The sequence below is a fragment of the Hevea brasiliensis genome, chromosome 9 (assembly GCF_030052815.1).
Source record: "Hevea brasiliensis isolate MT/VB/25A 57/8 chromosome 9, ASM3005281v1, whole genome shotgun sequence".
Taxonomy (NCBI): Eukaryota; Viridiplantae; Streptophyta; class Magnoliopsida; order Malpighiales; family Euphorbiaceae; genus Hevea; species Hevea brasiliensis.
Genome location: NC_079501.1, coordinates 20954890 through 20978425, shown reverse-complemented (window position 1 = coordinate 20978425; position 23536 = coordinate 20954890). Strand labels below are relative to the sequence as shown.

At 36.8% G+C, this 23536-nt stretch overlaps 1 non-coding gene across 1 annotated transcript; it reads left to right on the top strand.

The window, feature by feature from the left end:
* Positions 1–15794: 15794 nt before the first annotated feature.
* LOC131183559 (small nucleolar RNA R71) lies at positions 15795–15901 on the top strand. Its single transcript, XR_009151606.1, has one exon. It is a non-coding gene; the product is annotated as a small nucleolar RNA R71 (small nucleolar RNA).
* The last annotated feature ends 7635 nt before the right edge of the window (positions 15902–23536 follow it).

Genomic DNA, 23536 nt, shown 5'->3' with positions numbered 1-23536 from the left:
TCGACTGATTGAGCAGTTGGAACATCTTGACTTCAACATGGATTTCCAACTACAAATGGATTTGATCCTTGAGTCCCTTCCTGAGTCTTTTGGGAATTTTGTGACAAATTTCCATATGACTAAACAGGAATGCACCTTAGCTGAATTACTCAACATGCTGGTTATTGCCCAAAAGAATATGCCGTGCAATAAAGGAAAAGAGGTAGCTTTGGTTGCATCTTCTTCACTGGAAAGTCCAACAAGAAGAAGGGCAATAAGAAAAAGAAACCTCATTCCTGGTCCTTCCAAGAAAATAGCTAAACAGAAGGGAAGACTAAAGTCGATAAAGGCAAAGGAAAGTGTTTCCACCGCCAACAGAAAGTGTTTCCATTGCCAATAGGAAAGTGTTTCCATTGCCGAAGAAAGTGTTTCCACGCTAGAGTATAGCAATCTAAAAGAATGCAATGCCATGGTGAAAACCAACTCAAGTTCAAAATATATTTGGCACTTAAGGTTATGTCATGTTGCGTAAGATAGGATTACAAAATTGGAGAAAATGGGGATTCTATCCTTATTGGACTCTAAGCCTACTCCAACTTGTGAATCTTGCCTTCAGGCAAAATGACTAGATCACCCTTTGTTGGACAAGGCTAAGAGTCAAAATATTTTGGAGCTAATACATAGTGATGTATGTGGTCCATTTAAAGAAATGGCTAGGGGGCTTTCATTATTTTATTACCTTTATCGATGATAAATCAAGGTTTGGGTATTTGTATTTGATGAAATACAAACATGAATCCTTTGAAAAGTTTAAGGAATTTAAATCAAGTAGAAAATCAAACAGAAAGAGTATTAAAGCTCTTCGATCGATCGTGGAGGTGAATATTTGAGTAATCGAATTTGATGAATACTTGAGAGAGCATGGCATTGTTTCTCATCCGACTCCTCCAGAACGCCACACTAAATGGTGTATCCGAAGGAGAAATCGTACTTATTGGATATGGTACGTAGTATGATGAGCTATACGGATATGCCAATCTCCTTTGGGGATTTGCATTAGAATCACTTTATATATTCCGAATAGGATTCCATCAAAATCAGTTTCTTCCACCTTATGAGATATGGCATGGAAGAAAACCAAGTCTTAAGCATGTTAAGATTTGGGGTTGTCCAAATTATATCAAAAAGTCAACACCGATAAATTGGAGACGGATCGTAAAAGGTCGATTTGTTGGATATCCAAAAGATAGTTTTGGATATTATTTTTATTTGCCTACTTCACAAAAGGTTGTTATAAGTAGAGATGCCACATTTCTTGAACAACAGTTTGTTCAAGAAGGAGGCAAAGGAAGGCACATAGAGTTAGAATTGGAGAATTCGACCAACCAATGCATCGATGGATATAGATCCATCTAGTCAACCTATACCCATTGATGAAACATCTACACTGTTCCTCGTAGAACAACCAGTGTATCTCACCCACCCGTGAGATATGGTTTTCTTCATGTAGAAGAACAAGAGTTGTCTTCTCATGAAGAAGTAGATCATGGAGATGATCCACTTACCTATGAAGAAGGTATATCAGATATAGACTCTTCAAAATGGATTGATGCTATGAAATCGAGATTGATTCCATGTATAAGAATCAAGTTTGAGATCTTATTGACCCACTGAAGGTATTGTACCTATAGGGAACAAATGGGTTTTCAAGAAGAAAATTGGTTCGATGGAAAGGTAGAGACCTATAAGGCAAGGCTAGTAGCGAAAGGGTTTCGCCAAAGGCAAGGAATAGACTATGAGGAGACTTTCTACTTTGTTGCCATGCTTAAATCAATTAGGATTTTATTAGCAATAGTGCATACTATGATTATGAGATTTAGCGGATGGATGTCAAAAGCGACTTTTCTCAATGGATACAATGAAGAAAACATTTTCAAGGAAAAGCCTAATGGATATGAATCCCAAGATCGTTCCAAGGTATGCAAGCTAAAGCGATCCATTTATGGGTTGAAACAAGCTTGAGGAGTTGGAACATCCGCTTTGATGGAGCCATTAAATCTTTTGGTTTTATCAAAAATGAGGATGAGCCATGTGTATATAAGAAGGTTAGTGACAGTGCTATCACTTTCCTTGTCTTATATGTAGATGACATCTCGTTGATGGGTAATGATACAGTATGTTGACGACTATAAAGGTATGGTTGTCAAATACATTCTCCATGAAAGACTTAGGGGAGGCAACCTATATTCTTGGGATTCGCATCTATAGAGATAGAGCGAAAAGAATAATTGGTTTATCCCAAAGTCTATACTTGGAAAAAGGTGTTAAAGAGGTTTAACATGCTTGATTCCAAGAGAGGATTGTTACCAGTGAGACATGGTATCCACCTTTCTAAAGAGATGTCTCCAAAGACACCTGAAGAAAGAGATAAGATGGCCAGGATTCCATATGCTTCAGCTATTGGAAGTTTAATGTATGCAATGTTGTGTACTAGGCCAGATATCGCATATCTTTGTTAGTTTGACTAGCAGGTATCAATCCAATCCAGGTTTGGAACACTGGATAGCTGTCAAGAATATTCTTAAGTACTTAAGAAGAACTAAGGATTTATTCTTGATTTATGGAGGTGGAGACTTGCAATTGGATGGTTATACTGATTCTGATTTCCAATCAGATATCGATGATAGAAAGTCTACCTCTGGATATGTGTTCATTTGTAATGGAGGTGCGATCGGTTGGAAGAGTTCCAAGCGAGCACGATCGCAGATTCCACTCTCGAGTCGAGTATATTCTTTGCATCGAATCTGCAAAGGAAGCTGTTTGGATGAAAAAGTTCGTGACAGAACTTACAGTAGTTCCTTCCATTGAGTCAGCAGTTCTATTACACTGTGACAACAATGGAGTAGTCATACAGGCTAAGGAACCAAGGTCTCACCAGAAATCCAAACACATAGAAAGGCGCTACCACATTATCAGAGAAATAGTTGGGCGAGACGATGTAGCCATGCAGAAAATAGCATCAGCTGAAAATCCAGCTGATCCATTCACTAAGCCTTTGTCACAAGCTCAGTTAGACTGACATCTTGAGAAGATGGGTCTAAAATATTGTAATGAATGGCTCTAGTGCTAGTGGGAGATTGTTAGTAGTATGCCCTAGAGCATATCATTTAGTATGTATCTTGTACATAATTTTATTAATAAAAGGCATTTCCACTTTTCCGTTTACATAATATATTTATGTGTAATAGAAAAGGTCCATTGATATTTTGTTAGAAATATTATTCTTAAGTTGTTAAGAATATGAGTGACAATATTTCTGGCACAAAGTATCATAAATAGGTTCACAATCGAGGATACTTCATAATAAGGACATGACTTATCCAGAAAGATTGTATTCATGTTTGTTCCCAAGTTATTTATATGAGATATAAATAAGATGGAATGGTGAGTCTCATGCCATATGACAAACATGATAGGCACTTATAAATGATAAGTAGGCCGAACCAGTGACGCTTATGACAAGCACATGGAGTTTACTCTTGTCAATGTTTTGTCATAAATCATATTAGTGCATATAATCTTTAGACCTGAGATAGCACGGTTATCTTGTATATAGGTAGTTTGAGTTTGATACTGCTTTCATACTTGTACTATGTATGGGTATATGGGCATGTGTTGGCTCTTACTAGTTATATATGGAGATAGGTGTTGATCAAGATGGAATCTGTTCCTCTAAGTAAATAGAGATAAAATCCTATGTTCATTTAATTGTTCTTGATGTTTCAAGTTCCTGGCAGACAGATAGATTTATTCGTAAAAGAGTTTCGATGAGAAAAATCTTTTAATCAAGAACTGGAATTAAAAGAGAACATAATATTCATAGCAAATGGAGTTTGACATAAACCATGACTCGGCTTGAGTTGGGATTTTGTAACAGAGAGATTCTAGTGCATGGTAACATATGATTATAGGTTCATTTAAGGTAAATCTTATTACTAATTGGGTGGCCATGGCATGCTATGCTAGGTGTTAACCATGGTCTATGAGGTTCATAAAATGATTTAGAGAAATCATTTATGGTAAGAAAGAGTTCTGATGATATTAAGAGTTGATATCATGTCTCATTGCCAATTAGTGATGAGCCTAGTAAGTCACACACATACACAAGTTATCACCTATTTAAATATGATTTAATTAATTAATTAAAGAGTTTAATTGATTAATTAAATAGATTTGGTTTGCAATAAAATTGCAAAGTCCCTAGCATGACTTGAAACCAAATCTAGATTATTGGATGTAGTATAAATTAAATTTATATTTAAAGTGTTTAAATATGAATTTAATTGATGAGAAATTAATTAATAGAGATTAATTAGTTAATTTATATTTGATATAAATTAATTAGAAGAAGAAAAATAATTATTTTGGGTTAAGAACTCAAAATTAAGACACAGGGGCATTTTGGTCATTTTGCAGTGTGACACGTGGCACCATGAGATGGTGACACATGGCATAACACATAAGCTTGCCAAATATTTTTAATCATGTAAGATGATTAAAATCAAGATTAAATATAGGTTTGACACTTGGCACAATGTGATTGGGTCACTTAAACCTAGAGCTAATCAAAAGGTGACATGTGGCTAGGGTTTAATGTGTTAACCTAGCTATTTAAGTGGGGTTATGAAAAGAAAACACAACCAGCAGCCTCTCCTCTCATATGTCACGCCACTTTGAGCCTCTCCAGCTATTTCTCTTCATCTCTCATCAATTCAAAGAGATTAGCCATCAATCTCTTGAATTAAGAACGCTAGAAATTGTTTCTAGTGTCCTGTTTACATCTCTAATCTCTTAAAAGGCAGAACTTGAATTTCTAATTAATAGAAAAGGCTTTAGAAGCTGTTCAAGGGCTGCCATAGGTGTTCTTGGTGTGGACAAGCTAGAGGGACAACATCCGTGTCCTCAAGACAAATCTCAAAGCGCAGACATCGCAAAGACATCAAGAGGTTAGTGTAATCGTTCTTGATTTAATCTAGGGTTCTAAAATTAATCTGATTAATTTTAAAATTTTAAATGGCAAATACAGATCCAAAAACATATTAAAAGAGTTTTAATATGTTATTTATCATTGAAATCAAATAGATAAAAATAAATCTTGCATGGTGCATGTGACCCTAGGTGAAAATTTTTGAATTCAATGGTATAATCTTGTGTTTTTCACGCTTCCGTTCCTTCAAAGTCACTCCTCAATGGCAAAATTTCTCTTCAGTCCTTCAAAAACACCATTTTTCCTACAAAACAAAGTAAAAATTACAAATTAATCTAAAATTGACAATTATGAAAAACTAACTAAATAGCTAATGAAATTAGCTAAAAATGACTAATAATAAAATAAAATAGCTATGAAATTAGACCTAAATGACTATGCAAAATGTATGCATCAAATACCCCCAAACTTAAGCTTTTGCTTGTCCTCAAACAAACTTTAAAATGTGACGCAAAAAATTTTTAGGGGTGCCTTATCCAAAGAGCTATGAAAATCACCTATTAAAGTAACTTAACACACCTTCAGCCATACCAGCAATCCATATACCCATCCTTCAAAATGCAAAGAATTTAATGCTTATCCAAGCTTTCACCGCTTAGCCATCAAGTCAATTATCATTCAAAATCCCCAAACCAACAAATCAAAAGAGAAAGTAATGCTTAAAAGGAATTCTAGGACAATCAATAGGCAAAGTGTCTCTATATAAAATGATGGAATTAAATGAATGGATATATATTTTCCAATCCCATAGGCAAATTCCCTACTCCTATCTCCACTAATGTAATAAGTACTATCAAGAGATCAAAGGTCTTTTTAGGGATGTAATGGGGCCATGGGGTTCAAAATGAGGCTAAGAAGAAAGATGGGTAAAAGGATTCAAAGCATGAGAATATTTTCAATTTTGAAACATAAGGTACACTTTATTATATATTTTTTTCTTTTTCTCTTTTTTATATATATGTGGAAGAGAGAAATACACAATGAGGATTGTCAAGTGCTAGCATATTTTACAAAAACACATAAAATGGAGGGACATTTTGATACTTTAAACTTGTATTTTGCATTTTCTTTTGATGCTTGTCCCTAAAATTTGCCACCCCCAAACTCATTTTCTTTTAATACTTTGGGTGGATTTCTTTCATTTTGAATGACAATGGTGAAAAACACATATACTAGCACTTTTTACAAGATGACAAGCATTTCTTCTCCTTTTTATTGTATTTATTTTTTGTCTTTTTTTTTTTAATATATATATGTACCTAATGTTGTAAATGATTATTCTCATGAAAAGGGTTGGAGTGTTTGATTCATTGGCTAGGTAACAATAAGGATGTCAAGAAAAAATTAGGGATAAAAAGGCTCAAAGGGGTTTGCAAGGGTAAATTTTAATTGGGAAAAAGGGCCAAAGGTTTAAAATGAGAAGGTTTAAATCAAAGAATGCCTAATCATTTCTCTTTTCAAGTATAAGCTGGTATTTCGCCTTGAAAGGTTTAGAAAATTTGTTCTAGGATTGGTGAGACATCATTTGACTACCTTATATCCAATAATTCCCTCTAAACACTTCCATCTCCAAATGACTAGTTGGGTGGCTTTTTGGCTAAGAAGATATAGGCAAGAGATAGACACTTCAAAACCTTGCACCTCTTAGGAAACTTTCAATCCACAAACCCAACTAAAGGGTGAGTCAAATCACTCTCATAGGCAACTTTTCAAAACTCAAGGGATTTGGCAAAAGATTTTAATGCATGATGATTTTAATGCATTATGCATGATTCCTAGAAATGAGCAATGCATTAACTAAATGGAGTGAATCTATTTGTCTATTTGTGTGCAATGTGTACAATTTCTAGGTGATGTATAATGTGTGTGTAAATGTGTTATGTATATGTATGTGTGGATGTATATGTAAAATATTTACAATATATGTAAATGGAATAGGATGAGATGCTCTATACTCAAAATGTGAAAAATGAAGCAAAAATCAAAATGTGCACCCCCAAACTCAAAATTGGACATTGTCCTCAATGTCTCAAGCAATGCATTATCAAAACTCAAAGCAAATAAGAATTACCAGGAATTGTGAAATGTTAAGAGCAAAAAGAAAAGGTTACCTGGTATAGAGCAGATGAGAATTCAAGAGATAATGGGATGCATAAGAAGCTGCACAGGTTATGCATAATAAAGTGCTGTCCAGAACAGGTGCATAAGGAAGTTGCATAAGTTGTGTGGTTCTGCATGAGTGGCATAAAGGGCTGCACAGGCTATGCAAGATAATTTCATAAAGGAATTCACAGCCTGTGCAGTATGTGCAAAAGCTGCTGCATGATGCTGAGCAAGGACAAATGTGCAACCACCAGTAGAAGCATGTAAATATAAACAGAGTATGGACAAATATGCACAAAAAGGGCAATAAGTGCAATGAAAATCAAAGAAAACTAATGTAAGAGCTATCCAATAAAACTTTTTAAAAAAAAACAGAATTCAAAACAAACTAATTCAAAACAAACAAACATAATTCAAAACAAACTACAATTGTTTGAACATATTTACAAAGAAAAGGTCCTACAAGATTGAACAAAAGTAAAACAGAAGCTAATCTAGTTCTATTGTTTTGCCCTTGTCCAAAGATGTTGCTAAGGGGCTGGTGGCTGCTGCTTGCTGTCGAAATGATGGTACTGGAGGAGGTGATGGAGGTGGAGGTGGCATTCCCAGAAAGATCATGAGCTGCTTCATCATCTCCTTCAATTCTTTCTGCTTATCTCTGGTTTCCATGACAAGGTCAAATAGGTGATCATGACGATCCTTGAGGGTATCAAGACCAGTGTCAAGCTTCCTATCCACAAAGTATATATCATCACTAAGCCTTTCAAGATAGGTGAATAAGGCTTTAGTGTTGAATGCAGGAGGGGCTGTGGATGAGGAGGGTTCAGCTGTAGGAGGTGTGGGCTGAGCAGAAGCTGCTGGGGTGTCCTGTGCAGATTGAGGGGGTGGGGTAGGTTCAGTAGAGTGCTGTGGGACTGATGGGACAGGTTGGGCTTCTGGTTGTGCAGTGGGTTCAGTTTCTGCTGCTGGTTGTGCAATGTCAGAATATGGCAAACTGAACCCTGTTTTGGATAGGTGTGCAGCATCAAAATATAAGGTGTCCACAAGTGCTGGTATTGGATGCTCTTCAGGATTAAAACCAAAATGCTTGGCTATTACAGTTATGAGCCCACCCAAAACAATGTCACCTATGGATTTAGTAGCAATATGCAACACATGCTCACAAAAGAAATAACCAGGAGAAACCTTGACCTTGTGAAAAGCACACCATAACATGAATAATTCAGATTTCCCCACAGCACCAGAACTAGTCCCTCTGCCTAAAATAGTGCTAGCAATCAGACTATGAATGAACCTAAGTGCAGGGTCAAGTATTTGAGAAGTTTTTGATCTGCCAGCAGAGAAAGTCTGAGGTTGGTTTGTGATGATTCTCCAAAATTGGGCAGCATTCCAAATACCCTTATTTGCTACCTCTACCCCAGTATGTGGCACTCGAAATAGCCCATCAATTGCAAACCCAAAAATGCTATGAAATTGGTCCAATGACAGCTCTCTATTTTGCCCCAAACATCTAAATTTAATAATTGGCTTATGGTCTACATCATGCAATTTGAGGGTAGCAGAGAATGAAGAAATAAACTCCAAAACTAGAGTTGGATAAACTATCTCCTGCTTATGCACAAATTCCATCCAACCCATACCATCAAGATATGCAACTACATTGTCAAATAAACCAAGAGATTGTAGAGAATCGGCAGAAATATACCTAGTGGGTTGTACCCTCCTATCCTTGAGTCTCTTAAAAGCTGCCTTTTGAATTGTATCAGGAAGAGGCCAAGGTAACTTTGATACCTGTGAAGCTACTGAAATTGGCTTTTTGCTGGAAGAGGGTGTGGAGGCTGAAGCTTTTGGCTTTTTGGGTGGTGGTTCCGACAATGGGGTGGGTGGTTCCTTGCGTTTGGATAGAGGAGGTGCAGAGGACATGGGCCTAGTGGATTTCGACCTGATTTTTCGTTTATACGTGGTTGTGGAGGGTGGTGGGGGTGTCGCTTGTGGAGGGGAATCGGGATTGGGAGGTAGCGTTGACAATGGTGAAACCTGGAGAGGGGAAACTGGACGAGAATGGGGAGGCGACTCCATGGGATCCCGATAGTGAGAATGGAGGAGGTGAGGGAAAAGAAGAAAATTGAAGAAGAATGAGAATCAGGGCAAATGTAGTGAGAATCGAAATGGAGAAGAAGGAGTGAGGAGGAGTTAGGCCAGAATGAGGATCGTGAGAGGGGAACAGTGAACAGGGATATCGGGGGGGGGGGGGGGCGGGGTGAAGGTGGGAAAGAAAAAAAATTTGCCGAAAAGAAAAGTTTGATTTAAACGGGTTTTGTAAAAACTGCATAAGGGGAAAGTGAATGTGCATAGCTTATGCACTAGCTTATGCAAGTTTCGCCTTGTTTTGAAGTTCAGAAAAATATGTCATGCGGAAGTGCATAAGCTATGCACTCTCCTTATGCACCTCTCGGTAGCTTTTGGAATTTGGGAAGTGAAGTTATGCGGGAGTTCATAAGTCATGCACTCCCCTTATGCACCTCTCGGCAGCTTTTAAAATTTGGAATTTTCGGTTATGCAGTAGTGCATAGGTTATGCACTCTGCTTATGCAGGTCTCGGCAGCTTTTGGGATTTTGGGTTGGTGGTCATGCAGTTGTGCATAAGCTATGCACTCTCCTTATGCACCCCTCGGCAGGTTTGGAATTTTTGGTTAGTGGTCATGCAGTTGTGCATAAGCTATGCGCTCTGCTTATGCATCCCTCGGCAGGTTTGGAGATTCAGAGTTTTTGGTCATGCGGAAGTGCATAAGTTATGCACCCTCCTTATGCAGACTTCGGCAGAGAGAGAAAATGCAGAATTTGAAGTTATGCAAATGTGCATAAGTCATGCACTCACCTTATGCAAGTTTTGACAGATATGAAATTTGACAAAATGAGGTTATGCAGAACTGCATAGGCTATGCACTCTCCTTATGCACTTGCAATAAAGGTAAAAAATGGCAAGAATTGTGGTTATGCAGGATTGCATAAGCTATGCAGTTGCTTATGCACAATTCAACAAGATTAGGATTGCAATAGAATATGATTTGCAAGTGTGAAAAATACCCTAAAATGAAGAAATATAATTCTATGAAGTATAAACTATGAGAAATTTTCACCAAAAACACATCAATATATACAAGGTCCATCAAAATTTCATCACACAAGCATGTAGAAATGGATCCTACATAAAAGACCTTTGTGAACCATGCCATTTTTACTCAAATTCTGCAAATCAACATTTAGCACAATAAAAACTCAATAAAACTTGCATAAGATTGCATCTATCCATAAATGATGAAATGAACTCTCCAAGTTATGCCAAGAGAATGCAATATTGTCCACTTTGAATTCCACAATCCAAATAAGCTCATAACTGCACAAATGGCTCACTTACCACCATATTAACATTAAAAGCACATATACTTAAAAGTTACACACCCAACCTCACCAAAAACACAAGCCATCTGCTGCAGACACCCTCCTTGTTGCAGAATTTCATTTTTCCTCTCTGCATGAACTAGGTAGCAGACCACAAAGTTATGCGGCAAAAATATCGATTTCGGGAGAGTTTGAAAGACAAAATTTTCAAGTTAAGAATCACTCCCCAACAATTCACCAGCCTTCCTCCACTGAAATACATCTACATGGGACAAAATTCAACAATGTCAAAAATTGAATTTGGGGAGATTCAAGATAAAAACAAAAGTAATGAAAGTAAAAGTAAATCAGCAAAAGCAAAATAAAAGGACTTGGGATGCCTCCCAAGAGGGCTAATTTATAGTCCTTAGCTGGACTCTTCATGAGTTTCACTGAAAAGAGGTGAGGGATTGGAGAGCTTGTAACAGCTTGCTCCTTTTATTGAGTCTCCAATTATGTAATGTTTCAATCTATGCCCATTGACCTTAAAATTCCTAGATTTTTCACTCCAAATTTCAATTGCTCCATAAGGGAAAACCTTAGAAACTCTATATGGACCAGTCCACCTTGACTTAAGTTTTCCAGGGAACAATTTCAATCTAGAGTTGAACAACAAAACTGAATCACCTTCTTTGAATTCCTTTTTCCTAAGGTGCTTATCATGCCAAACTTTAGTTCTTTCTTTGTAAATACGGGCACTTTCATAAGCATCCATCCTCAGTTCTTCAAGCTCATTAAGTTGCAATAGTCTCTTTTCACCAGCTTGCTTAAGATCAAAATTCAAGGTCTGAATGGCCCAATATGCTCTATGTTCTAGCTCCACAGGTAAATGACAAGAGTTACCATGCACCAACCTAAAGGGAGTAGTCCTATAGGGGTTTTGTAGGCAGTCCTATATGCCCATAAAGCATCATCTAGTTTGATAGACCAATCTTTCCGAGAGTTGTTCATTGTTTTCTCCAAGATATGCTTGAGCTCTCTGTTAGAAATTTCAACTTTTCCTGAAGTTTGAGGATGGTATGGGGTAGCAATCTTATGCACTATACCATACTTCCTCATTAAGCTTTCAAATTGTTTATTACAAAAATGTGAACCCCCATCACTAATTACAGTCCTAGGAGCTCCGAATCTGCTCAAGACAAATTTCTTTAAGAATTTCACTACCACTCTAGCATCATTAGTTGGAGTTGCAATAGCTTCCATCCACTGTGACACATAGTCAACTCCAACTATAATGTATTTATTACCAAATGAAGGAGGAAATGGCCCCATAAAATCTATTCCCCAGACATCAAATAATTCTACTTCAAGAATACCATTTAGGGGCATTTGATCTCTTTTTGACAAATTTCCACTCCTTTGGCATTTATCACATTCTAACACAAATTTCCTCACATCCTTAAAAAGATTTGGCCAAAAGAAACCAGCTTGCAAGATTTTACTAGCTGTTTTAGAGATTCCAAAATGTCCTCCATAATCAGAAGCATGGCAATGATGCATAATACTCTGTGTCTCTTCATCAGGAATACATCTCCTTATTAAACCATCACAGCATCTCCTAAAGAGTAAAGGATCATCCCATCTATAAAACTTCACCTCATGTAAAAACTTTTTCTTTTGTTGCCATGTCATACCTAGAGGTAAAACTCCACAAGATAGATAATTCACAAAGTCTGCATACCAAGGTAGTTTAGCAACAAGAGAGAAAAGTTGTTCATCCAAGAAAAACTCATCAATAGGGATTTCATCCAATTCTTCATCATCCAATTTCAATCTACTAAGAATATCTGCAACTACATTTTCAGCTCCCTTCTAATCTCTAATCTCCAAGTCAAACTCCTGTAGCATCAGAATCCACCTAATGAGCCTAGGTTTAGCCTCCTTTTTATGGAGTAAATACCTGATGGCTGCATGATCTGAAAATATAACCACCTTTGAGTCAATGATGTAAGGTCTGAACTTTTCCAATGCAAAGACAATTGCTAAAAATTCCTTTTCAGTTGTTGCATAATTTGTTTGAGCCTCATCCAGTGTTCTACTAGCATAATAAATAGCATAAGCCTTTTTGTCCTTTCTTTGACCAAGAACAGCTCCAATTGCATAGTTGCTAGCATCACACATAATTTCAAAAGGTAGGCTCCAATCAGGTGGTTGCATGATCGGTGCAGTGATAAGAGCTTGCTTCAACCTGCAAAAGGCATCTAAACACTCTTGGTCAAATACAAATGGTGTGTCATTACTTAACAAATTAGACAAAGGTTTAGCTATTTTAGAAAAATCCTTGATAAAGCGTCTGTAGAACCCGGCATGTCCAAGAAAACTTCGAATTCCCTTGACATTGGTAGGAGGAGCCATCTTCTCTATCACTTCAACCTTGGCTTTATCAACCTCTATTCCTCTGTTAGATACCAAATGTCCAAGCACTATCCCTTCCTGAACCATGAAATGACACTTTTCCCAGTTTAACACAAGGTCAGTATCTGCACATCTCTGCAAAACTTTAGAAAGGTTAGCCAAGCATATGTCAAATGAAGATCCATATACAGAAAAGTCATCCATAAAAACCTCCATTATATCTTCAATGAAATCTGAGAAGATTGCCATCATGCACCTTTGAAAAGTGGCTGGTGCATTACACAACCCAAATGGCATCCTTCTATAAGCAAAGGTTCCATATGGACAAGTGAAAGTGGTTTTCTCTTGATCATTTGGATGGATAGGGATTTAAAAAAAACCTGAGTATCCATCTAAATAGCAAAAATAAGAATGCCTAGCCAGTCTTTCTAACATCTGATCAATGAAAGGAAGTGGAAAATGATCTTTTCTAGTGGCTATATTTAATTTTCTGTAATCTATGCACATTCGCCAACTAGTCACTGTTCTAGTGGGAATTAATTCATTATTTTCATTTTTGACAACTGTCATTCCACCCTTTTTTGGGACAACATGTACTGGGCTCACCCAAGTACTGTCTGAGATGGGATATATGATCCCTGCATCAAGCAACTTCAAAATTTCCTTCTTAACAACTTCTTTCATATTTGGGTTCAACCTTCTCTGATGTTCAATAGATGGCTTACAATTTTCTTCCAAAATAATTCTATGCATGCAAAAGTGTGGGCTTATTCCCTTAATGTCATCTATGGTGTATCCTAAAACTTTTCTGAATTGCCTCAACACTCTTAACAACTTATCAACCTCTAAGGTACTCAAGTTTGCATTTACAATTACTGGATAAGTGTTATTAGTGCCAAGAAATTCATACCTGAGCTGAGAAGGAAGTTGCTTAAGTTCTACCTTAGGTGCATCTTCTTCCTTGAATGATGGTTGCTTAGATTCGACTTTTTCCTTTTGTGTGAGTTGAAAAACTGGAGCAGAAATGAATGGTGGACTTCCCTCTAGATGTTGAGCATATGCAGCCACATGAGGGTTGTCATAGTCTATGCCTTCTCCATGAACCAAACAATTTTCAAGTAGATCTTCTGGATATCTTTTTCTGAAGTGTTCTTCAACCAGCTCATCAATGATATCAACTCTTAAGCAAGTATTAGCTTTAGAATGATGCTTCTTCATAGTGTTATTAATATTGAAAACCAGTTGCTCTTCACCAACTCTAAGAGTCAATTTTTCTCCCTTAACATCAATTAATGCTCCTGCTGTAGCCAGGAAAGGCCTCCCCAAAATGATTGGAATATTAGAATCTTCCTCCATGTCCAAGATGACAAAATCAACAGGTAAGTAGAACTTCCCAACCTTCAGAGGCACATTCTCCAAAATCCCTTCAGGATACTTAATTGATCTGTCAGCTAGCTGAAGAGAAATGTGGGTTGGCTTAAGATCTCCCATATTGAGCTTCTCATAAATGGAAAGGGGCATAAGGCTTGCATTAGCCCCTAAATCACATAAAGCTTTTGTAGAACATGATTCCCCAATGTGGCATGGAATTGAAAAACTCCCTGGATCCTTGAGCTTTGGAGGAAGTTTCCTTTGGAGGATAGCACTACATTCCTCAGTTAAGGCTACAGTTTCATGGTCTTCAAGTCTCTTCTTATTTGAGAGAATCTCTTTTAAGAATTTTGCATAAGAGGGCATTTGTGAAAGAGCATCAACAAAAGGCACATTTATGTATAGCTTCTTCAAAACCTCTAAAAACTTTCCAAATTGCTTATCAAGCTTGGCTTTGTGAAATCTTTGTGGAAAGGGAAGCTGTGGCTTGTAGGGCTCAGGAGGTATATACTTCTCTTCCTTCTCTTCAATTTTCTCTTTACATTTTTCTGCACTCTCTTGTTTTTCACTTTCTTGTTTTTCACCCTCATCAGTTTCTTTCTCATTTTCTCTCTTCTCACTATTTTCACTCTTCTCATTATTTACAACTTTCCCACTTCTTAAAGTAATAGCTTGACACTGCTCTCTTGGGTTTTCTGGTTGACTTGGAAGCTTACCAAAAGACTTGGTACCTGAGGAAGATGCTTGTTGTGTAATCTGATTTTCCAGCATTCTGTTATGTGTTTGCATTTGTTCTAGCCTTGCTTTCATCTCTCTCATCTCCTCATCATGCTTATTTTGGTTGGCAAGAATCTGTTGTAATAAAGCTTCAGTGGTGGAACTTTGTTCTTGCTGTTTTGGTGGAAGATTCATATTTTTCTGCTGAAAATTAGGCAATGGTTGCCTATTTTGCTGATATGGAATTCCTTGTTGCTGTAGTGGTTGAAAATTCTGATTTGGGACTTGATTTTGCTGATTTCCCCATGAAAAGTTGGGATGATTCCTCCAAGTTGGATTATAAGTTTGAGAATAAGAATTCCCCATTTGCTTGTTTCCATAATTACCAACATATGCTGCTTGCTCTCCATACTCTACTCCACAGCTGGTAGTTCCCTCTGCATAAGCCACTTGTTGTGAACTTCCAGATGATGATGATGAACTAACCAACATACTCAAATCTTCCATCTTCTTAGCCAAAACATTTGTAAGTGCATCAAACTTTGCATTAATCATGTTGAACGGATCAAGATCATACATTCCAGCAGCTTGCCTCCTTTGAGTTGGAGCTGGTCCTCTTAGACTACTCCAAAGATGAGTATTCTTTGCAATCTTCTCCAATAGCTCATAAGCTTCATCTTCATGCTTTATAATAAATTCTCCTCCTGTTTGAGCATCAATTATCCCTCTGATTGCAGGAGTAACATTTGTGTAAAAATTTTGGTTTATCATCCATTTCGGAATGGCATGATGTGGGCATTGTCTCTCTAATTCCTTCCATCTCATCCATGACTCATATAGAGTTTCATCTTCTCTTGGTCTAAAAGCTGTCATTTGATTCCTCAATTCTTGAGTTTTTCCAGGTGGAAAATATTGTGCAAGAAATGCATCAGTGAGCTGCTCCCAATTTGTAATGGAGTTGTGAGGTAAGGAATCAAGCCAATCCAATGCTCTATCTTTCAAAGAGAATGGGAATAGCTTCAATCTTGCTGCATCATCAGACACTCCAGGTTGTTTTTACATGTCACAGATCATAGCAAACTTCTTCAGATGTGTGTGTGGATTTTCAGAAGGATGTCCTCTGAATTGAGAATTCTGAATCATTTGAAGAACTCCAAAATCCATCTTGTAACTATTTGCATCAATTCTTGGTCTTGCTATGCTCTCTCTTAAGTCATCAAAACGAGGAAAAGCATGATCCATCATACTTCCCCTAGGCACATTAGCATTAACAACCTCTTCACCTTGGGCTGCATTTTCATTGTTTCGATCATTTCCAGCATTACCACCAATTCTAATTCTTTCGTCAGCCATGTCTGCTTCTAATTCAGTTTCTCTCAAGGCTTCTTTTCTTTTTCTGGTTTCTTTCTTGTTGGCCTTACAAAATTTCTCAATTTCAGGATCAAACAATAAGGATGTGTCACTTGAGCTTCTAGCTCTTCTCATAAAAGATTAAAAGTACCTGAAAAAGAACAACAAACACAAAATGAAAAGATAACAAAAATAAAACTAAAAACAACTAAAATAATCAAGAATTCAATCTTAAACAAACAACTCCCCGGCAACGGCACCAAAAACTTGATGTATCCCTACCGCAAGTGCACGGGTCGTACAAGTAGTATAGAAAAAAAATATCGTTCCTACGAGGAGTTGTTTTAATGATTGAATTTTTGATATAAAAAGTTGACTAAATTGAACTATCTTTGAAATTAAAGTAACAAATTGATGGGTATTTGAGTATGAAATCTATATGTGCAAAATTAATAATCTATCCAACAATGTATTAATTAAACTAAAATTGCATCAAATTGAAATAAGCAAGTTGAAATATGGCAAAATTTAAAATGGCAAGCAATTAAATTTGATTAGAAATTAACAATTATAAAAAGGCGATTCCGGAGTTCGGGATTTCATATTCGAGCTATTTTGGGATTTTAAATTGGTTATCCAATCTTGTGAAACTTATGGTTTTAAGGAGATTAATTCTTAAATCCTTCAAATACCCTTTCGAGTGAGACAAAGAGTGCCTTAATCAAACTAATCCTACTTTCGTGGAGTTAGAATTAATCAAGACCCATTAAGTTCTTTAATTAATCTGTGAATCCTCTTAATCCTTAGTCTATTTCTAGATCTAAGTTAATTAAGTCCAATTCCTTGATTATCTATCACAAGGCCTTCTCCTTTCGGTGCCTCAACCATGGATTAAGAACATCACTTAATGGGATCCTACACTAAGCATGTCACTAAGCACACAAGAAATGAATAAAACTCATTAAGACCACAAAATATGGATTACCCAATCAAAATCCACAAAATATCTCAAATATTACAACCCTTACTCCAGAATCAAAGGTAAACTACTCACTACCCATAATCCTTACAAGAAAATCTGAGTTTATATGAAAATAAGCTTCAATCTAAGCTAAGAAACAAGAAATTAAACACTAGAAATGTAGGAAAAATATAAGGAAAGAAAGAAATCTGCAAATCTTGGTTGAAAATGGTGTGGAAGGTGAAAGTGACTCTTCAAATTCTGCCTCTCCTCTCCCTTTCCTTTTCTGCTCCTTGTCTCCCTCTTTTTTTTTTTTTTTTCTAAAATGGGAAATGGGACTATCTATAACATTTTCTGACATGGAGCCCTAAAATAGTGTGTTTGAGGAGGGATTTTACGAGGAATCTTACGCACTCATTAATGAACTCTTTATGGATTTGCATAAGTCATGCAGTCCCTTATGCGATTAAGTGTTTCAGGTCACTTATGCGAAACTGCATGACTTGGTGCATAGGTTATGCACAATTCCGTGAGAGTGCATAAGGGAGGCGTGAATGTGCATAAGCTATGCAGTCTTCTTATGCACATTTCGGCAGGTATTGGAACTTTTATTTTTCTCCTTATGCAGATCTGCATAGCTTATGCGGCAAGTTATGCACAATTTGGTCAATGCACATTTCAGCTTGAAAACTTGTTTTTGACATCTTTGGCTGTAGAAGTCACTCCTCAATGGCAAAATTTCTCTTTAGTCCTTCAAAAACACCATTTTTCCTACAAAACAAAGTAAAAATTACAAATTAATCTAAAATTGACAATTATGAAAAACTAACTAAATAGCTAATGAAATTAGCTAAAAATGACTAATAATAAAATAAAATAGCTATGAAATTAGACCTAAATGACTATGCAAAATGTATGCATCACCCAATTTGTCACGACCCAACCTATGGGCCGAATCGGCACTAGGACTTGGGCCAGCCTAAAGCCCCCAAGGCCCGTAGTAAGCCTAACTATTCCTTAACCCAACTCTAAGGCCCCAATTTCAAGAATTCAACAGGACATAGTTCGGCCATAAAATGGACCTTTCAACGGGCAATTTTTGACTCACCCGACCTATAAAACACAATATATAATCATTTGGAAAGCTCAGCTCACCCTCCACATACTCATACAACATAAAATAAATGGGAGCTCAGCTCCCTCATCCAGTCCATCAACATGCATAAAATAATAAGTTTACAGGTCCAAAATAACAATTTATATTACAGACCCAATTCAAATAAATATTGCTAACACCTGCGGAAATTCTAAGAGTTAACAGGTTTATACAAAAATTTATAAACGACCTGCGAGGGAGAAAAGCATGTTAACCTCAAAAATATCCTCCTATGGCCTGAAAAAATATTGAACAGGAGTGAGCATTCGACTCAGAGAGTAAAATATCAATTTTAACTATAATCTCTATAACTATCTAAGCTAATGCACCCTGTAGAGTGAAATGTAACATCAACAATATTTTCACATCATAACAGCAAAAAGGTAATTTGGAGCACTTACACATCCAGTAATATCAATCATAATTTATGGGAGTTGATCCCCCATACAGCTCTCTTAAATCCAACCTGTGCCAGCGATGAACTGAAGCCGGACTTTCGCTTAATAAACCAAATCGGGGTCCCAGCGAAGAACTCAAGCTGTGTCTACCCCGAAGGACCGGGTCCCAGCGAAGATCTCAAGCCGTGTCTACCCGTCCTATCCATAGTCAACACCACATCACACGCACGCCAACGCACGCACACTTCTCCAAATTACCACAACAACATTCTTGGCACTTTAATAGTTATGAATGCAACATAAAATGTGTCTAGAGTTTAACTACATAGATACATACATATAAGTGATGCATGGGCATGCTTAAACATATAATAATATCGAAATTACAATTAAAATTAATATTTTACTCACAGACTTGACAGCGGTCATTATGGCGGCTAGGCGGAGGAAGAAGGCTGTCCCGGCTCACCTGAAAATTTTATTACAATCATTTAATAAATTTGACTCAATACAAGCTAAGAAAAAACCAAATACGTCCTAAGTTGTGCTGAAAATCCAGCAGAATTTCCCCTATACCTAGGACCTACCCAACCAGCAAAAGGGCTCAAAATGCACTTCTATATTCACAAATCATACACTAACAACTCAATCACATCACACAGCCCCTCCTGGGCCCATCCAAACAGTCCTCAATCACAATATGTAAATTTACAGTTTAGTCCTTATAATTGATCATTTTTGCAAAAACTACCCAAATAAGCTCTAAAAATTCTAAAACTTTGCCCCGCGGTCCTTAGCAATATTACTAGGCTATTGCAAAAAGAATTATAATTTTCTGAGCTACCACGAATATTTTATGGATTTTTAATCCCATTTAAGCACTAGAAAATTACGATAAAGTAAGGTTCGGGTTTACCTATGCCGATTCCGACTTCGGGGACACGCTCGGGACGTCTGACAATGGTGGGGTAGCCAAAACCTCGATCCAATTCGGAGACTTTTCCGGTAGCCGGTCTGTCCGGCCGGAAATTCACAAACCCAGACAACTGTCGAATTTCTGTGAATTGAAGACACTTACACGAAGCCCACAACACGGGGGTTAGTACATAAATTTTACGGAATTTTCTAAGCTCATTTAATGCTCGAAAAAAACACTACGAAGTTCCGTGAGACCCACCGAAAAACGGTGTCGGAAAATTTCGAAATTTATATTGCCGCGAAACTCTCGACGAGTGGAGTGCTCCGGTACTCTCAGTTTTCTCCTGGGGTTCACGGTTTGCGAGAAATCTAACCCAAAAATCAAAATAGGCTAAAACTTCCCGGATAAAAATTGGACAAACCGCTCGATGGATTTTGGTGTTCTTGGTGTCTATGGAAAGCTCTCGAGGTGTAGATGTTGTTTGACACAAGACCCGGCCCAAATGGTGGCCGGTTTGGCCGGATTTTGGCTGGGAAGATGAAGCGGCGCGCTGCGCTTCGCGTCGCTTTGCGCGATGATTCCTGGCGTTCCCAGCGGCGGTCCGCGAGCTAGGGTGGCTGGGGAGGCGCGCCGACGAGCTGGGTGGCTGGGGAGGCGGCTTGCCTGCGAGGGGAGGTGAGAGGAGAGAGAAAACGGGAGAGAGAGAGAGAGGGAGGAGAACGCGCGCGGGAAGAGGAGAAGAAGAAGAAAAAGGAGCAGGCCCGATTCAGCCGGTCTGATCCAATCCGGTTCGATTTGGCTGGTTCGATTCAAAATACAAAATTTTAAATTTTTACTCTGCCTTGGGATCGAAACGAGGTCCAAAAATTCTGAAAAAATTCTAGAAAACTCAAAAAAATTCGTAGATTCCAAATATATTTTTTGTTTTGCCACGTGGTCTTTAAATTAAATTTTAAAAATCATTAAAGTTTTTATTTTCGGAAAATCGAACCCGATTTCTAAAATCTGAAAAATTTCAAATAATCTCCTAAAATTCAAATAAAATAAAAATATCAATATTTACCCAAAAATAATAAATTTAAAAAAATTAGAGGTGTTACGCAATTAATCGTCATTAAATATATATCAAAACACCTCATCATTCTAACATATCTCACATTTAGGCTGGGGTTTAACAAAATAACATTTATTTCAATTAAATCAGATTGGCCAATTAAAAGGTGTAAAATTAATGAGTGAGTGACAAAAATTTTTGATGTATACTCACTCTAATCTATGAGCTAAAATAAACAAATATATATGTCTGAATTAGTTATTAAAAGTTAATGTGAACATTTTCAGTTTCACTACGTTGCAAAAAATGTTGTAAGCTACCATGGGTTTAAATATTTTATTCGTCTAATACCGACAACACTCACTATCCATCCCAAAATTTTAATTTTTAAATGTATTCAAAATATTTGTATTAGCCAATATTTTAGTAATTAAATTTTATGACTGTCATATATCTAAATGTGTTATAAGAACGTCATTGTCCCTTTTATTATGGTGTTAGACGGATATTGGTATTTTGTGTCTTTTAGATGGAATATAGGCTAATAAAAAGATTGTTGACCTAAAATTAAAAATAGAATACATAAAAACGATTGAAATATGCAAAAACATTTAGATCTAAATAAGTTTAATAAATTGGGCAATAACATATTGAGTTAATAAAAAGAATTAATTAATAATAATTTAATAACTAAATAGAATAAAATTAAAAAATTAATGACTCACATCCCTATATTAACTATATATTTGTCACTTTTTAAATTGGGCCATTATATTTAACATGAAAAAACTGGCAACTTAAATCAATATCTAAAAATATTATTTGTCCGTCATTAGCCAATGTGGTTATGTTGAATTTTAAAACACCTATATCTAGTAATATAGAAAAGTAAAAGAAGGCTTGCAAAATATTTTTATTATTTAATAATTGTCGCAAGTTAATTTGTTGTCACTTGGACGAGGCTCTTCACTGAAGTGGGAAAAGTGAGGAGTTGCCACTTTAATTTTGAGGGAAATTAAAGAAAACCATTTGTGAAGGTAAATTAAAAAACAACTACTTCGAAAATAGAGATTCTAGGTTCGGGGTCCGTATACGGGTGGGGAATGTGTTAGGCACCCCACCTCGTCCCTCAACGAGGGTAAGCAAATTTAACATTATGCACTTTTATGAATTAAAAAAGATAATTAGAGGGTTGGGATAGTGATGGTGTTAATCCTTCATGCAAAATGAATGAATACTTGATATTTCACTTATTTTAGGTTGCCCCAAGAACAAAAGTTCATGAGATGACCCTTTAGTGAATAGGTATTATGTAGAGTTATTTTGTGTATTGTGTTATTTTAATTTGGGTTTTTGTTAAGAGAACTCGGGTAAGAAGCTTCTCCCGATCTCTAGATATGTTTTATTAAGAGTTTTAAGCGGGAGATTTTGGATAAAAACTCTCATCCGATCTCCGTACTTTATTAAAATGAGAATCAAGTAAGAACTCTCTCCCGATCTCTTAAAGTATTTGGTTTAGAGTTTTTTTAAGTGGAGGATCTCGGATAAGAACTCTCCTCCGATCTCCTTATTTTATTAAAATGAGAATCAGGTAAGAACTCTCCCCCGATCTCTTAAAATATTTGGTTTAGAGTTTTTTTTTTAAGTGGAGGATCTCGGATAAGAACTTTCCTCCGATCTCCGTGTTTTATTTAAATGAGAATCAGGTAAGAACTCTCCCTCGATCTCTTAAAGTATTTGGTTTAGAGTTTTTTTTAAGTGGATGATCTCGGATAAGAACTCTCCTCCGATCTCCGTGTTTTATTTAAATGAGAATCAGGTAAGAACTCTTCCCCAATCTTTTAGAGTGTTTGTTAGGATCGCATGTCGTAAGGACCTTGAACTAAGGATTCCGGCGCTTGAAGGCGCCAGAAACCCGCGCAAAGCTTCTTTTAACTCATTGATGCCTTATAACTAGAGGGTGGATACAAGATCGAACTTCTCGTCGATCTCCTATATGATCACCTTATCAGAGCTCTTTGACTGCCGATATCCGATCTCTTTTGGTTACTAGTCCGGGACCCGATCTCATCTCGATTCTCGCTATGTTATGTTATCTTTTGGGCTTGTTTCATAGCCTGACCCCATAACTTATTCCTCTGATCTACTATTCGGCCTTTTGTTATTTTTATTTGTTCGAAAACTTTCACGTTAAGATACTTCTACCAATATTTTTAAGTTACATATAATTTGCCCACAACCAGAACACCTATTTTTGAAGGAAATGAAAACTAAGAAGAAATAAATAAAGCTTATGAATGAATAGAAGAAATAAACTCAGGAAATAACTATCAGCTTGAATAATCTACGTTGGGATTTTAGTGCGACTGAACATAATAGAATTTTCAAGAATAAGAATAGATAAAATAAAACACGAGCGTTCGGCAAAATGACAGTCTAAACACTTATCTGTGGGAGGTTGAGGCTATTGAATTAACTCTGGAACCACAAATATTATAGAGTTGAAAGCTGATGGTCGAAGGACTAACGCTTACTTCGAAGTAACAAGAACCAGGTCGGAATGCAGTTGAGCCAAAGCGATGGTAATTAGGTCGAAATGAAGTCAAGCTTGGAGAATAATATGCTGACGTTAAGGTGATGAAGACGAAACTGAACAAAAAAAAAGGTCTCACAGAATAATGAACC